The sequence below is a fragment of the Ochotona curzoniae genome, unplaced genomic scaffold (assembly GCF_017591425.1).
Source record: "Ochotona curzoniae isolate NIBS_2020 unplaced genomic scaffold, NIBS_Ocur_1.0 contig_3432, whole genome shotgun sequence".
In the NCBI taxonomy this organism is placed as follows: Eukaryota; Metazoa; Chordata; class Mammalia; order Lagomorpha; family Ochotonidae; genus Ochotona; species Ochotona curzoniae.
In genome coordinates, this window is record NW_024465859.1 from 12,278,593 (window position 1) to 12,303,113 (window position 24,521).

At 44.9% G+C, this 24,521-nt stretch overlaps 1 protein-coding gene across 2 annotated transcripts in view; it reads left to right on the plus strand.

The window, feature by feature from the left end:
- Positions 1-7,494: 7,494 nt before the first annotated feature.
- Positions 7,495-24,521, plus strand: part of EHF (ETS homologous factor) — a 38,160-nt gene continuing 21,133 nt past the window's right edge. Inside the window, exon 1 of one of the 2 annotated variants that reach the window (XM_040980089.1) lies at positions 7,495-7,631. The gene's annotated coding sequence lies outside the window, so the exon portion shown is untranslated. The remainder of the gene's footprint in view (positions 7,632-24,521) is intronic. The other variant, XM_040980090.1, reaches the window with a different exon arrangement.

Below are 24,521 nucleotides of genomic sequence, written 5' to 3' on the forward strand. Positions count from 1 at the left end.
CTCACAGTTATGTGTGAAGAATAGGGATGGAGATATTGATGAAGATCTCCTTTCCCACTTAGGTTCCACCACTGCTGTCAGCCTTCATATTTACTGCTTTCATCACCTCTGCAGCTCTCTCTTCCTTCTAGGTTTTGAGTCTAGATGCCTGACCCCTTCTTATTTTAGTTTCCAGCCTGTCTGGTGCCAAAAAACCTCCTGGGTGGCAGAGTGACCTTTGCATTGCAAGAGGCTCATGACTTTCCAGGCACAATCAAGTCACAACTATCCCAGTGGGTTTCCCCTCAGTTCTTAGCTTTAAAACTATGTGATACTGCAGAGCAGGAGCTGAAGACTGTCCTATTAGATCCAGACCTGTTTGCATATCGCATATTTAATTTCAGTGTTCCAATCCTGCTCTCTCAAGAAAAGTTCACATTTCCAATTGCCTTTCAGAACTGAGCTTGACTTTCCATGCTTAAGTAAACTATGTAATCCCCATTTCAACAAACTCCAAAGCTTCTCTTTTCTGGATGGAGTTATGGTAAAGATAGCTTGTTTTGGAATGACATCGACTGGGTGGGGTTTAGCTATTTGCTCTATGGATGACCTTGGCTTGGAGACTTGGTTTCCTTATCTATAAAGTGAGAATGGTCATGATACATTTTTAACGGACTTTTGTGAGGATTAAATGAACTAACACAAATTAAGTTCCTAGACTAGTAGCCGACACGTTATTGAAATCTAATTAATGTGAATGAATAGTCATTATCCTCTTCCTTTCTGCCTTTCCAGTGTCATCCCCTTCTACCTAGTCTTAGAATCGTGGAGGTCTAGTTTTCAGGGCACCCACATGGACCCTTAAATCTTGCTAAACAGAGTTCTTGGGGTTCAAGCTCTAAACTCAGTGGAGAGAGCGCCAGACACTCTCCTAATACTTTGTGCAGTTTCTCATTTCATTTCCCAAGTAGCACACAGCAGTGTTAATCTTTTTAATAAGCAGGCTGGAAAACTGAGATGTGAAGTTTAAGTAAATAAGGCAAAATTGTCCTAATCGGTCTCATTCCAATAGCTAGGTTTTCTCCACTACATTTGGCTGCTGCTAAAGAATTTGAAGCTCCGGGCCCGGCACGACAGCCTAGCAGCTAAAGTCCTCGCCTTGAACGCGCCAGGATCCCATATGGGCACTGGATCTAATCCTGGAGGCCTATTCAGCTCCCTGCCTGTGGCCTGGGAAAGCAGCAGAGAATGACCCAAAGTCTTGGGACCCTGCACCCGCTTGGGAGACCCGGAAGAGGCTCTGGGCTCCTAGCTGAGGATTGACTAAGCTCTGGCTGTTGCGGCCGCTTGGGGAGTGAATCAGCAGCAGATCTTCCTTTCTGTCTTTCTTCCTCTCTGTGTATCTGACTTTGCAACACAAACAAATAAGTCTTTAAAAAAGAAAAAGAATTTGAACTCCTTGCTTTCCTGAGCCTGAAAAATAGGTCTTGAGGACCATCAGCCTTCTAGTATCACAGGTTTTCTCAAATCATTAAGTGTCATGAGGGAGATTTTGGACTTGGATCTGAAAGTTTCCTGATTCTCACAGCTCCAGGCCAAGTATCCCAGGCCTGAGACTTCCAACCACACTCAGCTTCATGAGCATGTCTCCTTAGGCAGTTGGAACCAAGTTTTCCAGTTCATTGGTCATTGAATAATGTGGGTGCTCACAACATTTGAATGCAAGATGTTGACTTTTGCTATTGCTTGCTGATTTGGTAGTGTGGGGAGAAAATCAGGAATCTGACTTGGCCAGTGTGATTCTGATGCTGCACTGGCTTTCAGCAAGGACAGAACATAGAGGCCGATGTGGCAGAGAAGCCTGGATGGCCACGGGCTCAGGGAAGGGCAATAGAGTACATGAGGCTGAACTGCTTCATCTCCTATCCACAGGCAACAGCATTTCTTTATGGTTTGGTTTTCATGATTCCGTGAGTGTGGAAAAGGTGTCATGCTAAAATAACATGTAGAAATGTGTGCTATAATTTTAAGGTATTTTCCTGTATGCAGTAAAAGAAAATACTGGACACAATAAGCTTGCCTAGAAGTGACCGACTCTAAGCCCTGTCTTTCTTCCTTCTCTGCCATTCTGAGGTGATGTCTTATTGAAGCCTCCGATGGAAACACTGTGGAGAAGCTCAGACGAGTATGATTCAAGAATCCAAGTGCTTATCCCAGCAGCGAAGTTGGCATTAAGTCAGGGCACTGTGTAGAGCTATTAGAGAGGAAAGATAAGGCCTGAACGGAGATAATAAGAGGAGGCAGGAGGGACAGGATGGGACAGAAGCAACACGACGAGTTGTGTTTGGCTGGATTGGAGTGAGAATAACTCAAGGGAGGAGTTCAGAAAATGCATCTTTGGTGCTTAAGTCAGGTTGGTGATACAATCACATGCCTGAAGGGGCACATATGTGCATGTGTGTCCATGTGTGTGTATAGCGAGTCATTCTTTTCAGGGCCAGGAAGCCACATTCCTTACTGCTGCACTAGCTTGCCTGCCTCTTCAGCAGTCAGTGGGCTGTGCTATTAGCAGACAATCAGGCAGCCGTGGGCACACAGATGAGGTGGACACGGGCATGTTCACAGTGCTCCATGTGAATCCGTGTAGATGGTGCCAAGGTGATTGCTCCCAGACAGAGCTTCAGTGCCACCCGCAGAGCCCATCAGACTTCTCCTCAAGGGGTAGGAATTGAATCTCACTCCACATCGAAAGGGCTTGGAAATGGGGCTTTTAGAGGAGCCTAGGGGAAGACGCAAGATGAGACTAACTTGATTCTTTGTTGAATCATGGCCAAGGTAATTGCTGCTAATCTACTTTCTTACTCTCCCATCCCTGGTGTGTTTTACAGCACCAGGAGCTCTTGTTCCAAATAGTTCTACGCTGCTATTCTTGTGTGGCTGTCACACGCAACCCTGGAGAGGTGACTCCATGTCATCAGGAAGGGATGATAAAAATATATGCAAACACGCACTTGCTTTCAAAAATAAACACAGGGCCTTGAGTTAAAAGTCAATATGTAAGTGTCCTCTCTCTGACACATCAATCTCACTCTCCCACTGCTCTCCCAACCTTGCAAGCGCAGCCTGTGTTGGTGTTACCGCTCAGACCCCTTAGGATTTGCCACTCGGCTGAGGTAGATCCTTCCCTTGGTCATGATTCGGAAATTAAGATCCCTGGGGTCCTTTGGTTTGGCAATGTGGAACTTTTAGTAAACAATCCAATTGAACTGGGGCCATTTGGGCTGCTGCCAGAGCGTGGTCTGGTCTGTCATGACCCTCTATTCCTCTGTTGGAACCTTCTTACAGGCTCCCCTGTTTGTGCACACCTTCGACAAGACTTTGGCCCGCAGTGAATACCAAGATTTCCATGCAGAATAGTTGGGCTTCCAGAATGGATTCCAGTATTCTGCATGTTACATTCTTGAGGTTGATCAGGGTAAGCTGTCTTACCCATCCCTTTTGGTCTTCTCCTCTGTTGAATGGGGGTAGTCAGCTTGGTGTAGTCTCTTTACTCACTGCCACACATCTGTATCAGTCTCTCAGAGAGACTGTGCATGCGCAAAACAAAGGTTGGAAGTCTGTAATGATAATAAGAATCTTGCCGATTCCTCTTTGAGAGCTCACAAAGGTCTCTATGGAAAGGCTTTTCTGTTTATTTGATGTTTTCATGGTTCTATTTTGAAGCTTCTTATTCTTGAGGTACATATGTCATACATCTGAAGTTCAGATCAGAGCAGAAGTCCTTAACATCATATCTAATATGTATAAATACACCCAATAGCACAGATGAGTAGAATAGGTTCTTGTCTTTGTTTTTTTTTTAAGATTTATTTTTATTATTTTTTTTAATTGGAAAGGCGGATATACAGAGAGGAGGAGAGACAGAGAGGAAGATCTTCCGTCCGATGATTCACTCCCCAAGTGAGCGCAACGGCTGATGCTATGCTGATCCGAAGCCAGGAGCCTCTTCCAGGTCTCCCACACGGGTGCAGGGTCCCAAGGCTTTGGGCCGTCCTCGACTGCTTTCCCGGGCCACAGGCAGGGAGCTGGCAGGGAAGCGGGGCTGCCAGGATAGAACCGGCGCCCATATGGGATCCTGGGTGTGCAAGGCGAGGACCTTAATCACTGCGCCACCGCGCTGGGCCCGGTTCTTGTCTTTGTGCAAGAAAGAATTCAGACATGACGGAGGTCAGCAAGGCAATGAAGTTAAATGGAGTAGGGCATCTGTCAGAACAGATGGACGCCTCACCAGATGGAATCTGACAGAGTGTTTAGCCGTTCAGACTAGGGAAAGTAAGGTTAGAAAGCTCAACAAAGAAGAGTACCCCTGGGCTCGGTATGGTAGCCTTCGTGGCGAAAGTCCTCGCTTTGCACACGCTGGGATCAAATATGGGGCACCGGTTCATGTCCCAACAGCCCCGCTTCCCATCCAGCTCCCTGCTTGTGGCCTGAGAAAGCAGTTGAGGATGGCCCAAAGCCTTGGGACTCTGTACCCGTTTGGGAGACTCGGAAGAGGCTCCTGGCTCCTGGCTTCAGATCAGTTCAGCTCTGACCATTGAGGCCACTTTGGGAGTGAATCAGTGGATGGAAGATCTTCTTCTCTGTCTCTTCTCCTCTCCATGTATCTGACTTAAAAAGAGAGAGAAAGAGAGAGAGAGAGAGAGAGAGAGAGAGAGAGAACCCTTGAGAGACTAGGAAGACAGCTCAGTGGAGAGCTGAGAACTGAGTGTGCAGCCCTCCGCATTCACACTGGTGCTTGTAAGGAGATGAGGCTCAGTTCTTCCTTCCCTTCTTGCCTCTTCAGGACATAGTGTTTGCTGAATTTGAGTTAGGTGACATTTCTCTCCAGGATTAATTACTCAGTGCTATCAGTCTGAGAACCCACCCCTAGGGTGTCTTCCTTGAGAGGGTGCTGAGAAGCTTTTATTGCCCACATTATCAAGTTAACCCATTATCAAGCTAACCCATTTGGTGCTGAGCAGAGAAGATTCTCCTGGAGAGTTTCCTGGAGGGAAAAGTTGGAATCACTTATAAAATGATCAGGGTATGGGCAGGTCTTTATGGGGGGAAAATAACGGCTGCATCCAAGGTGGCTCCCCAGGCTGCCGGAAGCTTCCGGATTCCTTTCCTTTCAATAATTTTCCCAAGAGTTTGCACACACGTATTATTCCCAGCTTCCTAGCTAATCTCTACTCTGTCTCTAATTTGTTATTACCACTGTCTTATTGGTAAATATTCCATCTTGGCTATAGAATGAAAGATTTCATATGCAAAGGAATTTGTGCATGTAGTATGCCTAAAAACTTGGATTTGGGATTTGTGGGTTAGGGGGAGAGTACTGTTTTTGCTTTTGTTTACTGGGAAGTAAAGGAAAGAATCTATACTTAGTAAGTACTCACTAGGTAACAGATACAGTACTAAGTACTTTATATACATAACAATTGTGTAAAAACATTAAGTGGTGAGTGTGAGGAACGTAATTCCATCCTTTCTACCACTATCAGCACCCCAATATCACTCTTCTTAGAAGTGCCAACAGAGCAGTCCTCTTGTGTAAAACAGAAGATGACTAGATAGCATGGAGTCCTAACCAGGACTCTTCAGCTAGAATTAAAAGGGCCTATAATTAAAGGCAATTGGGACTGGGCCAGGGAGCCATACCACTTTTCCACTTTTGAAATTATATTTGAAGTTCTCTAACTTCTTAACCACACAATCCCTAACCCTTACCCTCTGCCCTCTGTCACAGGTTGATCTCAGGTAAAAGTGCAAAGAAGGTCAAGTTTTGCTGCCCTGGAGTCCCACTGTAAGCAACCAACCCCCCCCCCCCTTGCAAACACCTCCCAGTGGGTGGAGTGGTGGCTCCTGATTCATCTGTCAAGCAAAACTTTAGCAGGCTGTTCCCTCAGGGCTCTGCTCTCAGATCTAAAGCTGATAAACTAATTGGGGCTAATGTGATAATGGGCAATAATGACATTTACTGTTTTTATCAAGCCCAGGGCATACATTTGCATTTTAACAGGACCCATGGCAAGCACACCAGGTTGAATAGCAGGGGGCTGTGGGAAGGTTTGGTGCAGGTTAGAAAGGCAGGGGGATTTTGTAGTTTCCTAAAGTACACTATCCATACCTTCTAGTCCTTTTTTCAATATCCTCCTATGCCCATCCTTGCTGCCAACCAAGCCTCGCACATTTAGAAACATTTACACATTCCTGTTGTATAAACCAAGGAAGCAAGCAAGAAAGAACTGATATTAGTGCTCAGCTCAATACAACAACCACTTGCTTTGTGTTCTGGTCACAGACAACTTTTTCTTATAGGCAGATCTTCCTTTTTCACATAAGGAACTTCTTGGTTTTGATCGCAAAATCTTTGTCTGTTTGCCAAAACTCAATTTCCCTTCCCTCTTCCACAAGGGAGAGGCCCAGTGTTCAGGCAGCCTTGAGAGAGAAAGTTAATGGTTAGGGGATAAGTACTTTTTCTTGCCAGCAGCAGTCACTCATCTGTATAGGTAGAGAGGTAGTTTGTGACCCAGTGAAGCAGATATAGGTGACTCCCTATATGTGCTTGGCCCAGGAGGATGTGGGTTACATGGGTGTTTGACTTTCCAGTTTCAGCATCTTGGTCTTTTCATCTCTAACTCTTTTAGGGGCGTGTCAGTAAACACCAAAAATAATCATGTGAGTGTCAAAAGGAAGCAGAAAATTTAGATAATCCAACAACTGGATCATCTTTCTTTGCCTTGATTGTTGGGAGTTTACTGTTGGCCTTGAGTGTTATGGAGTGGACCCTCCCTTTCAAGCCTACTCCTAAAGGCACTTACGTGGAGGGCAGGGAGATTGGCTCTTCCAAGTCTATTGCAATTGCCAAAGATCACTCACTGACAGAGGGGTAGTTATTAAGCTCAGAAAGAGAACTGGGTAAGGACTCGTTCTAGAATCTGGTACTTGCACAGCAGGGCTAAGATCTTTTTTGCCAAAGAGTGTGGGATAAAATCAGATTAGGAATAGATAGCTATCCAGAGCTGTAACAGCTCCACTAGATTTGGACGGCTGTTCATCTGGCTTTTGGCTTTCTCTTTTCCTGATGGAATCCCTGGGGAAAACCTTGTGGGCTTTTTTCTTCTTTTCTTTTCCTTTCTTTCTTTTCTTACCTTTTTTTTTCCCCCTCAAACTTGCAACAGGCTCTATGCTGTAAAGAACAGTCACAGCAAATCAGGTCCTCATCCATTAACAGGTCGTCTCTCTGGTCTTGAGACACAGGCATAACCTGGTTAGACCTGTTTTGTTTGAACACTAACGTGTGAGTTGGCCAAATGCAAATGAGCCGATGTTTGTAATCCTTTATTTTATTTTTTTAAAGGGCTGGGCAGCCAATCAGAAGAGGGGGGAAGTGACTTAGGGAATTCCCGGTTGGTGGCTTATTGCTTAACATCTACAAAATGATTTAAAATTATTGTCATATGCATTTATCTCCACTCTGATGAGGGCTCAGACGTGATAACACCCGTGCCTCCCCATCCCCGTAGGAGCTGGCGTGATTGCAGCCCACTGCCTGCCCTCCATTAGCCACAGTTATTGGATTTCCCACCCAGAATCTTTAGGTAAATGAGGTAAGTCCTTATTTTTAAACCTTTTGAATCTGAAATTCAAACACCTGAGTGGAAAGAGAAACCTGCCTTGAATCAGCCAGATGAAAACAAAACACTCCTGGAGGTAGCTGGCAGGAAGTGAAGCCTGCCTTATCCAGGCTTACCTTGCTAGCTCTCAGTAAGATTTCGGTTTGCAGGGCAGTTGGGTTACTTTGGGTGTTATTTGCGTGTTCCCTGTGTTGTATGAACCTTCAAACAATGTGAATTAGAAACCCTCTAGGTTTCCCTCTATTTGTGGGGGCAAAGTGATGTCTCTGGGTTGTTGAATTCTTCTGAAGCAAACAGGCAGGGACAGGTGAATTTCCTAGAGCTCAGTGAAGAACTTTTTGGCTAAATAGCTGTTGGGGCTCAGAACACATGGCCTCACTTTCCAGAGATGTCTTCTGCTGGTAATTTTTCTGACTCATGAAGTGTAGGGAAAGGCCAGTTCGAGTGCGGGAACATGGCTGTAAATAGGCAAGGACGTGTACATCCATGCTGGAAGAAGCCATCAGACAGCCAAGGGAGACAGGGCTGCTGGGGAGAGCTGAGCACCTAGAGGTGACTCTGCCTAGAAGGAAAAAAGAATCAGTTTTAGCTAAGGGTGTTTACCCTATCACAAGGGGACAAAGTAACCCTTTGTTACCCGATGGGCTATCAGAGCCAGACAGGCAGACATGACTCAGCAGCAGCAAATGCCTCCCGAACAGGGACTCTTTTGATTTTGTTTGGACATCACAAAGAAATGTTGGCCTCAGTGTAAATTCAAATGGGTACAAGAAGGGATTAATCATCTTGTTGGTAAATAATGCCAAATTGAACAAATCATCTTGACTGAATTAGCATTTTCCCAGTCCTGTTTTTTTTTTTTTTTTCTCAAGAGCCTGTGTAAGGGTCTGTGAGCCCAACTTGACTGATGTGTCTTTAGGTTTTCTGTACCGACTGTGGTTAAGGGGGAGAAAGTGCGAAATGATTGAGTTCTGAGAACTTCTGATGGAGAAGCTGATTCAGACGCTGGCTCTGAGTGTGTGCAGATGAGGATGTGTTTAGAGAGAGCTCTAAATGTGTCCAAGGACAGTATGATGTTATGAAGAGCTGTGTGATAATTCCATTGAGGTTAAGAGAAAAGTCAATTTCCAATGAGAAGAAGATATATTGTGAGGAAGAATTTGCCTGATAAGCGACGCAATCTGTGAAGGCTTTGCAGAGATTTTAGCCATGAGTTTAATAGCTCTGTTTGGAGTTAATAGAAGGATCTATTTGTCCTTTTTTTGTGATTAAGAATCTAGAACGATAAATGTGTATATGGTATGGGGGTCACATAGGATCATGTTGTTTCCACCTCGATGCCTAGTAGGATTTAAAATCCATGACGGAACACGGCTTGAAAGTCACTTGGAAGTCTGCAGTCATGTTTGAAAAAGTTATAAATACCATTGGGAGAAAGCTTTTTTCTATGTTTCTAAAATATTTTAGAGAGGCATTTTACAAGTCAATTTGAGGGAACAGCTGTGTTGTACATTCTTTTATATTACCATTCAAGATGGCGGCCTTAGCCCAGACCTTTCACACATGGTAGTGGTTACCGTGATGTATTTTATCATGGTCCTATCTGTACAGAAGGTTTCAAATTTGATTCTTTATGTTCTTTTGTGCTAAAAGCCCCAATTGTTAAGTTCAAATATCTTTTGGGGGCAGTTAAAATTTTTTTTAATGTGTTAATATAATCTCCCAATGGTCCTTGGCTGTTTGGACCCCCGCTAAACTCTACATTCTCACTCATGGTTCTGTGTTTGTGGATGATTTAAAATGTTCCGATAACTTCCCAACTTTATGCAGATCCTCTTTCAATATCTTTTTGACACCTTGAGTATCTAAGGCAAAAGAGAAACTGAGAGGTCAAACTGTTGGACTCAATTACATTCAATTAGAAAATTGGAAACCAGAGAGCATTCTTATCAGGTCTCAGTCAGAGCCGGGTACATTTTGACCTTAGTGCATGTCTGTGGCAGTAGAATTTGGTTTTCCAGAATCTATTTCTTCCTTATCACTCCCCTGCTTTCTCATCCCCCTGAGCTTGAAAACTGGAGGACTGCTGTCCCCAAAGTTCAGTGTAGGAAGCTTAGCTATGTGATAGCAGCAAGCACAGGCACGGCAGCTAGGAGAAGTTAGCTAAAAGCATTTCAGTTTTGGCCCCTTCTTCCACACATAGCCATCTTGCTGTCCTTTCAAACAGATGTAATTTTCAGAGATCTTTGGGGGCTGGGGTCAGGTGGATACCAGGAATAATATGATAGAACTTAAGAGCCCTCTTGCAAAAACAATGCCACGATTTTATAGTAATAGTAATAGTGTTTTGCTGTAATACCCTTTCCTCTGTTAAGGTTGCTTTCTGGTGGAATCAAGGTGGTGACATTTTCTGTTGTGGGTGGGGCTCTGGTTGGGAGGCATTGGCTTGGTGTTTAGAGACCACACATTCTCAACTTGCCTCTGTTACTGGGTAACTGACCACAGCACCGGCGCTATCTGCTTGGGTAAGCTGGGTTTGTGGTGGGGATGACCACCTGAAGATAGAGACAAGTGAGCAACCACGGCTTGTCCAGGTGCTTTGAAATCTGCGAGTAACTGAAGGGAGGAGGTAGATGATTAACTTTATTGGATGTTCCCATAGCTAACTTTTAGAAATAAGATTTTAAATAGTTTGATTTATTCTAAGGAGCAGGCAATCATGCGCAGATTAAAAATATAGGACTGTTAGCTTGTTTATTTAGATTGGAGAAGATCTTAAAGGACCAGATTATTCGACCAAGCAGAAAATAAAAAGCGTAGTGGGATGAGGCAGCTCATCTTAGAATAGAGCATATCTTCAAGTCAAAATGGCTACAAGGTCAGAAAGCTGGAGTGTTCAGAGGGGAGTAAGAATTTCTTTGAACCTGGCAGTTATTTGATTTAAAAAAAGGATTTCACAGAGAGAAAGTATGTTTCTTAAAGAGCTTTTCCTGTGGAATATAAAACAGCCAGGGTAGTGATGTGAACTCAGAGTAGGAAAAGCAATCAGGGGCCACTGCTCAGGGCGGTGGTCAGGAAACCTGGCTTTCCAGTCTCGGAAAAAGCTGTGTACCAACGTGATGTACTCTATCTCTCTGGGCTTTGGTTTTCTCACCTGGACAAAAAAGTTTGAACCCAATCGCCTGTGAGATCCATCTGGACATTTTGATTGTATGCTTCAATGACCAGGGGGGCAGGGGTTGGGGTGGAGCAAGGAGCTGTTATGCGGGGGAGTCAGCAGGATTAGGACATGTGTGGAAGCCGGGAGTTGGTTGGGGCGAGGAGCGTCCTGTAAGGATGAGAGAAAAGAAGCCCAGCAGGGCTGTCATGTAGCTTTCTGAAGGTCTTTGGGTTAAGGGATATAGGTAGTGGAGGAATTGAGACCTGACCCCTGAGACTGTATGCTGTAGGAGTGTTCAATTGTACACCTTGATGATACCCCATCTGAGTCTTGTCCATGCTGGCCTGTGTGTGGAGACATTGAAGCTGACTGCTTTAGGACCACAGGGAGCAGTAGATACTTGGGAGTGGATACTTGGGAGCAAGACGCCTTGTCAAGGCATCTTCTATAAAACACGGAGGCAGCCTGCTGCAAAATAAACATTTGGGTATCTGTGATTTCTACAAAGTTTGTTTGGTATTGGTGTGCTTGTCTGACTTGCTGTCGGTGAAACAGGAAGGTGGTGTAGACGTGGATTCATTTCACCTAGAGGGAGATGCTGTGGGTAGTCATAAGGGGTGTCTGGTCCAGCCACTGGCAGCCAGCCCCATCTGGAGCCCCTGCTGTTCCCAGAGGGCCTGAGTTCTATTTCTGGAGCAAATGAAGCTTGCACTAGGGTCAAGCAGGGTGCCCTATTTACTGAGTCTCCTAGGGTATTATTTAAGAGAGACACCCTGTAAAATACTCCTTTGAAAACTGATTTTACTAACACCTAATCATGTTCTGACTTTGGTTTGTTTTACAGGGCTAGGCCCCTGGTTTTGGCTCATTGGATTCCCATTCTTTCTCCCTTTCCTTACCTTTCCTCACATTCTACTCCCACCCTGACCCAAGCTGCTCTCTTTTTCTTAGAAGCCTCTTAATAAGTATTAAAAATAGGACCAGTATAGGTACACTGAAAGCATGTGTTATTCAAAGTTTTTATTAAAATATTTATTGTATGGAGGAGAGAGAGAGAGAGAGAAAAGGGGGTTGAGAGAGAGAGAGAGAGAGAGAGAGAGAGAGAAATATGCTCCTATCCACTGATTCACCCCCTGAATGCTTGTAATGACTAGGGCTGGGTCAGACCAAACTCAGGACCTGGGAATGCAATCCAGACCTCCCGTGTGGGTGGCTGGAATCTACCCCCTCTGCCTCCTCAGCATCTCTTTAAGTAGGAACCTGGAGTCAGGAGCCAAAGTCATATACTGAACCCAGAACTCTTACGTGGACACGGACATCTTAATTATCCTGACTTATTCTATCCACCATCTTAACTTATCCTAACCACTAGACCGAATACCTGACCCAAAACATGCTTTCTCATAATGCAAGCAAAAAAAAAAAAAAGAATGCCAATTAAATTAGATTATTAGACTAGCCAACTGCCTCATTAACTCCAGTATTTTAACATAACAACTTAGTTTTACTTTTGTGTGACCTTATCAAGATGTCCACTTTTCTTTGATGTTGTAAGTGTGGTGAAGTTAAACATTTTATGTGTGGTGCCAACTCCCCCTTGTCCAATGTCATAAGCACACAACAAATATCTTGGAGACTGGGCCCCTGTCAGTCCAGGCACAGATCTGAGCTGTCAGCCACTCTGCCATCCCTTTATCAGCCTGGTGCAAAATTCCTCCAAGTACTCTGAGCTTTCCTCGGAATAGGAGAAGGTCCTCCACTTTTGATATATGACAAAGGGTCTTGGGAAATAGGCATGTCTTCTAGTGTCATCACAGTGACTACCAACATGTCTTGCTTTGCTTTTGTCAGTAGACCTCCGAGTGACCCTATACGCAGTCTCTGCCTCAACTATGTCCACTTAGAAAACCAGACTGTGCTGTTCAACTGTGTTCACTCCATGGGCTGAAGGCTGTGCTCAAGGGATGTTGATGAGGAGTAAAGCATGACTGCTTTTTGTCTGATAGGGCAGGACGCTTTGCATTTGTGTGGCTTGCAGGCAGCTGGGACAAACATTGGATTTAGTCAGAATCCTTGGTTCAAACTTGATGTCACTGTTGGACAGTTGGGTGACTTTAGTCTCGTTATATAATATGCTGTGAACATCTGAGTTTCCTCCTCTGAAAAACGGGGTTAATAACATCTGCATAGGGCTGTTCTAAGGATTAAATTAGATATAGAATGTGAAAGCACCGAAACAAAAAATGCTGCTGAGTAGGTTATTACCAATCTGTGCAGTGGAAGTCTGTACAGATTCAATTAGGGGCTTTTTTTTCCCCCCAGTGGACACTCTGGTAAGTTGGTTGGAGTGAATGAGTATGAAATTTTGGAATGTTTTTCCTCTTAATGATCAATGTTGCTTCTGTTTTTTTTTGGGGGGGGGAGACTGTTCGCGGGGGTGGATGCTTTAGGGTTTTTACCAGGGAAGATACACAGCAAGGAGATGGAATAAACCACATTATTTTGCGACTTCACTTTGAGCCTTGTTTTGATTAGGTTGTAAGCTACAACATTGGGGTGTACTGGGGAAAGATCTTGGATGGGCACCAGGGTGTCTGTACATTGGGAAGTACTGGGTGTGGAAACACTCAGGTGTATTTGTTTTTAAAATATTTATTTGTTTTTATTGGAAAATCAGATTTTTCAGAGAAAAGGAGAAACAGAAAGAAAGATCTTTCAGACGCTGGTTCGCTCCCCAAGTGGCCACAATGGCTGGAGCTGAGCTGATTTGAAGCCAGGAGCCGGGAGCTTCTTCGGTTTCCCATGCAGGTACAGGATCCCAAGGCTTTGAGCTGTCCTCAACTGCCTTCCCAGGCCACAAGCAGGGAACTGGAAGGGAAGTAGAAGCATCAGGATATGAATTGCAGGCTACATGGGATCCTGATGCATGAAAGGGGACAACTTTAGCCACTAGGCTAACATGCTGGCCTTCCCTTCCCCGCCTGGTGTCTTGATCCGTGGTGCGTAGGGCATCCAGAAGAAATTATTGCCCTCCAGGAAGTTCACATGAGTGAAGTCACTGCAGCTTCATCTACTGAGATGCATCCTGAACATGTTAGAGAGTTAGTTCCAGACATTGCTGACCTTGGCCTTCCTCACGGATGGTCTAGAGGTTCTGGGGAAAAACCCTTCCTGGCTTATTTTGCTCAGACGTTAAAGGGCCTGCCTCTCGTTAAATTGCTCAAATGTTCTGACCATGTGGAAGTGTTGTTCAGACGCTGAGTGGTATAAGCAGTCTTGGCTGTTAGTAAATCAGGAACGGCTCCTAGCCTGGGGCCTTGGCATCCCTAGAGAGAATTCAAGGGGTGTTTGAATTTAAAGGTCAAAACGATTACAATATTCTGTCTAAGTTCTAATTAAACATTTTCTTTCAATGGGAATGTAAGCAAAGCTCCACATTAGTGTTAGCTGCAGCTGTGATTGTCATCAAGAGAAATCACATTTCCATGTCATATTACATGTTGTTGAGATGTTCCAAGACAGCAGTATCTGACATTACAGAAGTTATTAGACTTGCAGTAAATATTCCTGTCTGGTGTGTTGATTAAATAGAAATCACATGTATTGTTGTGATACTATACATTTACTTAAAAGTGTTTTGATAACTGAATTGAGAATACAAAATTGCAAATAGAGGTGAAGAGCCCACCATTGATAGCATCCTCTCCCAAGGGGCCAAGGAAATGACTCGGAACAGAGTCAGCTGAGTGGTGATTTCCGCCAAAGCAGGGAGCTAGGGCTTTTCTGTCTCTAGGTAGCCTTGGAGTTGTGGAGGGACTTGGCATGATGGTGGTGATGAAGGTGATAATAGCACCAATGATGGTGATGGTCCTGAGAGCCAGATTCTGTTAGGTATCTGCTCTCAGCAAGGTTCAATGCCATAACAATCTTGGGCCAGTGACAGAAAGGCTCTCCTACCTTCCATGGTGACTGAACACTGGTACAAGTGAAGGCAAACGTTGGGACTGACTGGCTTCCTTGGGGAGTCAAGACCATGGTGTGTGACTTGTGCAGTCACACAGGGCCCTGTTCTTGTAGACTCTGAGTTTGGCTTAATGATGTACTATCTCTGCCTTGAAATGTTTAAATTTTGAATAAGCATTCTGGATTTTCCTTTGACACCAAGTCCTTCAAATGATGTTGCTGGTCCTGCCTCTAAATGTGGCATGATTGTTTTGGTATCTGGCTACATCTGAGGCCGTGGAGAGCCCTCTGGTCCTCTCAGCAAACTGACCTCTGGAGGAAAGCTGAGGCTGCTAAGGAGGAAAGATGCAGTTTCTGATTTGGGAGCAAGCACAGGTTTGGTTGTGCTGCAAAAATCTCCTTCCAAACTACTGGAGGGATGGCTGAATAATTGGCAAGAGGGTATTGGATTTCTTGGAAAAATCTTTCTGGATGGGGTTTTCATCTTTATTTTGCTTTCCAGAAGGCTTGCTGCATGAACCGATGAGCTTAGAGATACAGAGCAAAGTCTGTTCTGGATGGAAGCAGGTCTAGTGTGCTGAGATTATGTTGGTCTCACAGGAAGACACTAAAAGGGAACTTGGCTTTCTTGCCTACTGTCATTGATTATCTATATAAAAGGAAAACTCTACTTTTTCTAAAAAGGGACGTTTTCTAATTTATGAGAAAGTCTGAATGCTATTTGTTCATAAGCTGCAAAGGTGCTAAAATTGTATGCCTTACAAGGTTTGGCCTGTATTTTACAGCCAAGTGGTTTTTTTTTCCAAATATATATATATAAGATTTATTCATTTATTTGAATGGCAGAGCCAGAGAGAGAGAGAGACACACACCTTTCATCTGCCGGTTCAAATGGTTGTGACAACCAGAACTGGGCCAATCTGAAGCCAGGAGTTTCTTCTGTATTTCCCACTTGGGTGCATAGGCCCAAGGACTTCAGCCACTCTCTGTTGCATTACACATTACACATTAGCAAGGAGCTAAATCAGAAGTGGAACAGTGAGAACTGAAACCAGCGCAATGCAGTATGCCAGCATTGCAGGCGACAGCTTTATTTCCTGTGCCACAGCACCAGCCTTTATAGCTAAGTTTCAATGAACTTTTTGCAAGATTTAAAACTTGATCATAAATAGCAATGGTAGAAGAGAAAGATAATTCTTCTCGATTTCTTTGAGAGATGGACTTGGGCTTCCCAAAGGTTGTATACATAGTGTCGCCCTCATTGGTGTGACATTCATGACACACACAGGTATGTCATCAGGTGCTCTTCCAAAGAGCTGTAATTCCCCTGTGTTTTTCAGCAGTTTTCCTCTTGTTGTGATTACTGCTCTTTTATCATGTCTGAAATGGCTTCAGAGAGACAATCTCTGTCCCTGAGTCAAGCTGTAGCATTCAAGAGGAGGCTGGACTAGACTTTTGTTTTAAAGATTTATTTGTTTATCTGAAATCTGAAAAACAGAGTGACAGAGAGACAGGGAGAGTCAGAAAGAGAGATCTTTTATCTGCTGGCTCACTCCCCAAATGGCCACAACAGTTGAGTCTGGGCCACGCTTAAACTAGGAGCCCAGAACTCCATCCAGGTCCCTGACACATGTGGTCTTGGACCATCGTCTTCTGCTTCCCTGGGTGCGTTAGGAGGAGTTGGCTTGGAAGTAGAGCAACTGGGACTTGAACTGGATATAAGATTCTGGAAAAGGAAGCAGTGGCTTAACCCACTGCATTACAATCCCGACCCCTGGCCAAAACTTTAACAGACGGGTCTGTGTGGTGACATTTCTGTAGGTGTCTGGAATGATGTGTACTGAAGGAGAATTTCCTTAATGGGGCTCAAGGATGATCAATATGCTCTCACAATTAGCTAAAAAGTTCTGGGAACTGAATTTAAAGAATCTCAGCTTTCAAATGACAACTGTAAGATCCCTGGGGATATTTTCCTTCTCTTCAGAAACACAAGGATCATTTTTTTTTTTAAGCTGCAGAAAATCAGATTGCTGTTCTTACCCCTTCCATAGCACACTTAAGAGTAGAACCAGCCCACTTCCGAGGCCTGTGTCTTTGGGCTGGTTGCTTAACCTTTCTGCACTGTCTCATCTGTGAAATGGGGATAATATTAGTACCAATGTTTGAGGTTATTATAAGGATTAAATAATATAATTTATGTAAAGCATGTCATCAACACTCAATGACTATCAACTATCATTGCTGTCATAGTTTTGTTCTGCAATTATAGAATCTGTGACATTCTGAATTGGTGGCTGTTGATTTTTCCCTGGCTTGAGCATCTCGGTCCTTTCCTTGGAAGAAATCTGATTCCTGAAATGATCAGATCCATTGTCCCTGTGTATCCCCACCCCTCCTTGGCTCGGATCCCCACCCCTCACCTCCCTCCACCCTTCCCACATTCCTGCACAGTTGATCGTATTTAATTTTCAGTCAACTAAGGGTGTTGTTAAATCTTTTATTTTTCTGCTGCCTGATTTGGTTTGGAGGCACTCCACTCCCTGCCCTGCTCATGACAAGAATGCCTGGGAGTGCTCAGCCAGCCATATCCCTCCCCTGTCGGAACACCCTGTTCTCAATGCTCCTGGCGAAGTGACTTTTCTGTGGCCTTTCTCCACGGCTGTGACTCTCCCACTAAGGCAGTGGTCTGGTGGCAGGCAAGGCCTTGTGGCTGAGACAATGCCTGGGGGATGTGGGTATCTGAGGGGAGCTTTCCATGTTGCCCATGACTGCGTTTTCTTCCCCAAAGTCTAGAAAGGTTTTAAGAAGCTTCCTGGGTGCGTGTGGAAGGCTGGCTGATGATGCCATCCCTTAATTAGTGTTGTTCATGATCTCCATTTGAGTGATTTGTTTGGCCCTTTGTGGCCCTTTTTGGCCTTTGCTCGTCATGTGATATTGACCAACTCCTGAGAAATGAGAACAGGGTGATGCTTGGATTAAGCAGAAATGACACCTCAAACATCTCAGTCTCTTTCCACCTGGGGCCAGGGACCTCAACCCCCTTGGCAGAGCATGAGTGAAACCATGCACTCCACCTTGGAGGTAGGTGTGCTAGCCTTGTTCCTGCAATGGGAGAGCTCTGGTCTGGGGGCTGGAGGGATTCAATCTGCATTCTTTGCCCAGGGGTGGCTGCGGGAGGTGTGTGGGAGAGGCTAGTATAAGGTTTAGCTGTGCTGACTCTGCTTCAGAAGGCAGCCCACAGACCACACCCTTCTCTAAACATGTTGACTTTTGGAAGTCAACCATTTGGAAGAGTGTCGTTTGGGTTTCGATGGTATCCCAGCAGCCCCTTGTCTGCCCTTGTTGATCAGATTCATGGTTTGAAGCTGGCTGGCTGGAAGCTGGCCATATCTCTCAGCAGGCTTTGGATACCCCTCAATGCCCTCACGGAGCAGCCAATGGAAAAGTACAGTGTCTTCTGGCTTCTAGGTCCCATCAGATCCTGCTTGGCTTAGTTATACCTCCTTCTGTTCTGTGGGAGTGGGAGGAAGCATCCAGCCCGAAAGCACAGGTTTTTCTTTGGTTTTATAGGAAAAACAAATTGGCATGAACACTCAGTCAAACCAGCTCAGGCTGTTTGGGCAGATGCCTTTCTTTGCTTTTTTCTGTTTATTTTCCAACAAATCAATGCTTAACTGCGTTGTTATCGGAGCAGAGCAACAGGTGCAAAAAAATAACTCTGCTGCCAACTCAAATGAAAAGGTAGGGCTTATACCCTCTGGGAGGTATTTAGAAGATAACAGAAGCCCCTGCCAGTGCCCGAATCAGCAGCTCTGTTCATGGGGGGTTTTGTGTTAACAACCTGCTCCTAACCCTCCAATACATAAACACGCCATTGTCTTGAGGAGAGCTGTTCAGCCGTCCAGACAACCAACTGCTTTATTCTGCCCTAAGTGCAGATTGGTTTTGGCTGAGGATGCATGGTGAAACTCAGAAGCATTATCCTGTCTGCCAACTGCATGTCTCAGTAAGGGTTTTCTGGGAAGGCAAGGGCATGGGGTTGCTGGGGAGAGGAGGCTTGGCGCTGTAATCTAGGTGAAATTCTTTTTGAGCTTAGTTATTCCCAAATGCCAACGTAGGGTTTCTGGCTGTCTGGGCAATTGCTCCGTTCCATTCCCAATGGGAGGTTGGGGAATGAGTTCAGACCGCTTTGGAAAGAGTTACTATTGTTTTGGAAGTGGTGTCCTTGCTAATAGTCCATCAGGGCAGGGCAGCGTCCGTGTTTTGTTCACCATTATGTTCCTGGCACCTAGCTCAGTGCTGATCATCTAGTAGACATTTGATAGGTCTTTATTAATTGGAGGGATGAATAAATATTTTTAGCAGCTCAGTGATATTTACTTTCTGCTGAAGGCCGAGTCACTGATTTTCTTGGGTCACAGGAGGCCAATATCCATGGAGGTGACACAGTCTTTTGAAGGACTGAGGTGAGGTTGATAGATGCTCTACAAAAGTCATGCTCTCCCTTGTCTGTCCAGCTTGTGGAGACACACACTTGTCAATAGCCACACACTGTTGACTTTAGTGGGTTTGAGGGGTTCTGACCATTAGGAACTGCGGTGTCTCAAACTGGCAAATAATAGGATTCTTCACAGATGGATTGAACCTTGAATTCTCCTGAGTCTTTTGGTTCTGATTTTACAGGGATTTTTTTCTGGAGTTAGTTTTCTTGTGATAGGAAATCGAGGAGAGGCTAGTAGATGAGTCTAAAGACCAGAAATTCTCAATGCTGCGAGTTTGCAAGGACTTCTGCTAAGGGAAGCTTTCAGAAATGCAATTTGTGATGCCAAGGTCTGGGGTGAGACCCTCAGAAACTTCATGTTTAATGGCTCCTTATAGGCTGATACAAATGGTTTCTTAGCATGTGCTTGGAGAAATACCTGTGTGGTTTCTTCAGCCAGGTGGGAAAATTAGCATTCCAGGAGTAAAGCCAGAGGCTCCAAGTTTCCATATTTGTGCCTTTACAAAAAGAGGTGTCCGTTTCTGCTGTGTTTTCTTTCCTCCAGCTTATGATCATTTGGCTCAAAAATAGTGAAAGAGACATAGCGGAGAGACAGATTCTGAGGATTGGGGATGGTGGAGACAATAGTGAATCCTTGGGCTCAGAGTAATCCTACCCGAATACAGCATGTTTGCTCCATCAGATGCTGATGGAGAGGAGCAATGGGCCCTTCCTGGTGTCAGTGTAGGAGAATGAGAGCACACCTAAGGCAGGAAGAGAGCAGGCTTGGAATCTCTCAGGCCTTCTCTCATAGGTCAGAGTAAATTCATATCTCTCAACCCTCACTTTCTTAGAAAGTTCCCTTTGGATGTGAATGTAAGAGGAATTGCCTGAAGAGATTTCTGTCCACTTATCTGTCTCATTCAAGGTTCTTCGGGATGGGAGCCCACAGAACACATGTGCAAATGAAAGTGGATATGTGGTTTTGATAGCATGCCTTAGCCTCTAGTGAGGGCTCAAAAGGCTTGTGGCTTTTAAAAATGCAGAGCTTGCCCTGTTATTAGTTTGTCATAACTGAGTGGAATTGATAAAGGCCCCAGGAATTACTCAAGGCAGTCTTGTCATTTGATCAACTCCAGTGCCTACTGCTGTCAGTAGGTGCTGTTTTGTTTGGGTCTGGCACCAGGCTGATAAAGATCGGCATTATATGCTTATGATAAGGTGCACCTGTCAGGGATCCAGGGTTGTCCTGGACAGCAATGCATAACTGATGCTGAAAAAGATTGAAATACCAGGAGTAGTACATCTGATGTTGCACTGGGAACACAAAATATCTGTTTCAAAATACATTAAGAAGAGACGCAATTCCCTGTTATGAGAGGGGATCGTTGCATTCCCCAAGCTTGACTCACATCTTAATTCATTTGTAAAAGCATGAAATACTATCTGTATGATTATATTTAGTTACGTTTCACTTGTACATGAATTTCTTTCCTTCTTGTTGGGAGTAGTCCTTTGACACAACAGTCATACTGAAACAGGAAGTCAGTAAGTTGTTGCAACATGCTGAGGGAAAATGCTGTGAGTGCACCTGCTGGTAGCGTTGACGAAGGAATAGGAATAGTATTGGTATCTCTGTCACTGTAAAAGCAATTATTTAAAAGTCCTGATGGCTTCGCTGGCCTGAGAAACAAAAATGCCCCCATGGCAGCCAGCTGCCAGGTGGTTGGAAGATGATGAATAAGGTTGCTGAGAGGGAGGGAGACCATGGCCTTGTCTCTGCATCCCTGGGGACTGACAATGCAGGCTCAGGCCTTGCTGAAGATGTGCTCTGTGGCCCTGCTAGCTCCTGGTGTACCTTTACCTCTGCAGTGGGAGCAAACCATGGTTTTTGGCCTGAGGTCTAATTCAGGCAAGGCTTAAATAATTGTGGACTGGTTTATTTTCTGGATATAAAATCTGAAAATAACCTTGTTGAGTCCTAGCGAGAACATTGACATTAACTCTGTCTGTAGGTGTGCATATGTACAACAGTATGTACCTCTGTGGATGCGCATATATATGCCTGTGTACTGTATATATAGGCTTCATAGAAGGGTAGTGGAGTAGACAGTGCAGGGAGAATGAAAGCAATGCTTAGGGGAGGATGTGTCAAGGGCAGCTTTACTTCTCTGGCAGTGCACCCCATCCCCAGCAGAAAGTGGCTAAGCTCTCAGGGTTTAGGCAGTCTGAGTTTGCATTTTCCTCCAATTTAGAATCTTACTAACTGCTGTGATCTTGAACAAGACGTGTAACTCTGCTGAACGCTAAATAGGCCATCTGTTAAATGACATAATGCTTCAGAGATGTGTTGTCAGTCTTGGCTGAGATGATGCATTTAAAACTATGAGCACAGAGCTGGCATGCTGTAAGTGTTCAATATGCCTTAGTTACTACATAGAGTTATTATTTTTAGAGTGGCCCTCTCTCCAGCTGATCAGGCCCATGCTGGGCTGTGTGAGTCTCTCTTGGGAGGTTCTCCTGGTATAAGAAGAGAGATCAGGAGAGTTGTTGTTGGGAGTCATGGGACCAAGCAGAGACTCCTGGGTTTTGAGGATGCATGACTCCAGCTCCCTGCGAAAGGCTCATAGCATCTCCTTCTGGCTTTTCTAATCCTGTTTCCCCAAATCCCATAGCCTGTTCTTTGTCGTCTTTGAGCATCTCCTGTCCCTAGGTACAGGAGAAGTCCTTCAGCTACAATGTGTTGCCAGCTTATGTTTCAGACCTGCTGCTCTCTCTGCTCTTTGCTCTGCATCTGCCCACCGGCTGGGGTGTGTGGGAGTGTTATGCCCGTGGCTGTGTGGAGCTTTGGATGCATGCCCTCCCACCATGCTTGGCAGCCTTGGACACAGTGAGTCTGGCGAGAAGAGGGGAAGCAGGAGGGTGGCTTTCAGTTCCTTGGGCAAGAACTGTTCCCACAAGGAAAGAATGGCATGGCTTCTGTGAGCAGGAGTGGAGCTTTGTAGCTCATAACTTAGCAGTATTGGTGCATCCCACAGCAGGACCTAGAACGAAGGCTGGGGAGGCTGAGGAAGCAGTGCCTCTGTCGGGCAGATGGAGAATATTGTAAAGATGACGGAGACTTGAGGCTTTGCTTGAGATAGACCCGGATCTCAATTTCCTGCTTGGAAGTTCAATCAAACAAAAACAATGGCTATAATTATAGACATGAGTTAGCATTTATCAAGTACTTGCAAGATCACTCCTTGTCAAGCATTTTAAGATATCATTTCATTCAGTCTCTCAACAACTCTTATCATTCCCATTTTGTGAATGAGGAAACTGAAGTCTGGGGTAGTTAGCTACCATGTCTAAGCCTGTCCCATTCAGAGAACTGGTGAAGTCAAGATTGAAATCATGCTTATTCTATTCTGGAGCCCAAGACTCCCAGACATTACATGATCCTGCTTCTCAGGAGTTTTCTCCTACCCATGCATATCCCCAGAGTGAAGCAATCCAGATTAAAGAGAGACTCATGGGTAGATCCTACAATAAGATTAACCTTGACTGGACATTTGCCATGTGTGAGATAATTATGCTGGAGGCTATTTAATTGTCATATCAACTGTATGCTTTTCCACATTTTGTCATATAGCAAAATGAGTCTGTAGGGGCAATATGGAAATTCCCCAGGTTCCAAGTCACCACTTAAGGGGCAACATCAAAACTTCAGCCCTGGCCACCTGAACTCTCACACTCCCATGCAGTGAAGCTAGGCTGAGTGAGATGTTCCCTGCACGCTGACATGTTTCCTTTCAACTCAAGTGTGTTGGGATTCTGTCTCCGTGCTAGACCTGACCCTATCCTGTGCACAATTTGCCACTGGCCAGCAGGCAACATGTGAGAGTTGTCAAGCCTAGTGTCAGGTCCATTGCTCTGTTTCATGTGTGTGTGTGTAATGGTGATCAGAGACTCCTCTGGCAGGGAAACCAACCTTTGATAAAGATCCAGAGGAGAGGTAGACCCAGGGGCATGTGTTTGCCTCTATGTGCCTGGCACAGAAGCACCTTTGGGCACCACAGGAACTGATGTCTATGGAAAACTATCAATTGAATAAGTGAAGGACAGAAGGAAGCCTGTACCTTTCACCACTGCTCAGGCTGTGGCTAACTCGATGCAACAGCATAGCACTATCTTGTTGCAAAAACAACTTTTGAATTGGCCATGTTCCAGCAGCCCACAAGTTTCAGAGAAACTGGTCACTTGTCATTTATAGGGCAGTGCTGTCTGGGCTTGAACAGATGCTGGCTGGGAGTTTGGCAGCAGGTGCTTGTCAGTGTTTTGTCTGCTCTTTTTCCTCAACTAAAATCCTCTCCCGCAGACCCTCCATCTTCTCAGCTCCTGCATTATGGGATGCAGTTCTGGAACTCAGGGGGGCACCGTGTCACACACTGCTCCTTCCAGAAATGTTAACCCACATTGCATTTGCCTCTATGAGTTCAAAAGAAAACATACTTTGTACATGTGTGTGTGTGTGCCTCTGTGAAAAAATATTTATTTAAAAGTCAGAGTTACAGAGAAATTGGAAGAATCAAAGTGAGGTAACAAGATTTTACTTGGCTTATTCTCCAAGTAGCTGTAATGACTGGGGCTGGTCCAGGCTGGAGTCAGGAGCCTGGAACTTCACCTAGGTCTCACACATGCGTGTCAGGCACCTAAGTACTTCGGTCATCTTCCCATCTTCTGCTGCTTTTCCAGGTGCATTAACAGAGAGCTGGATTAGCCAGAAAGCTGAAGCAGCCAGGATTTGAACCGGGGCTCATAGGGAATGCCAGCATTGCAGGTAGAAGCTTAAGCTACAATGCCATAACACCAAGCCCCTGTGTGTAGTTTTTGATACTTCATGTATTAACTTAGCTTATGTTCCCACGAGCTATACTATGTGGGAACAAAGGTGAGTCCTCTGCACTGATTGAACCATTACTCTGTGTGTAGCAGGCTCTGTGCCACAGGCTCATGGACCTTTATGCCTTTTAATCCTCTAGGAATTCCACGAAGTGGGAACTAGTACTGTGTGTTTCCCAGGACAGGAAAAAAGTTTGGAAAGCCCAAGGCATGGCGAAGGTCACCACACACATAAGAGGGACGGAGGAGTTGTCTACCTCCGTGGGCTTTGCTTTTTAGTCGTGGCTCTCTTCTGCAGTGATCTGGAAGCCAGGGGCCTGCCAATGAATGGGCAGATGCCAGGGATGCCTCCCAGCACTGTGCAGGGCACAGGGCA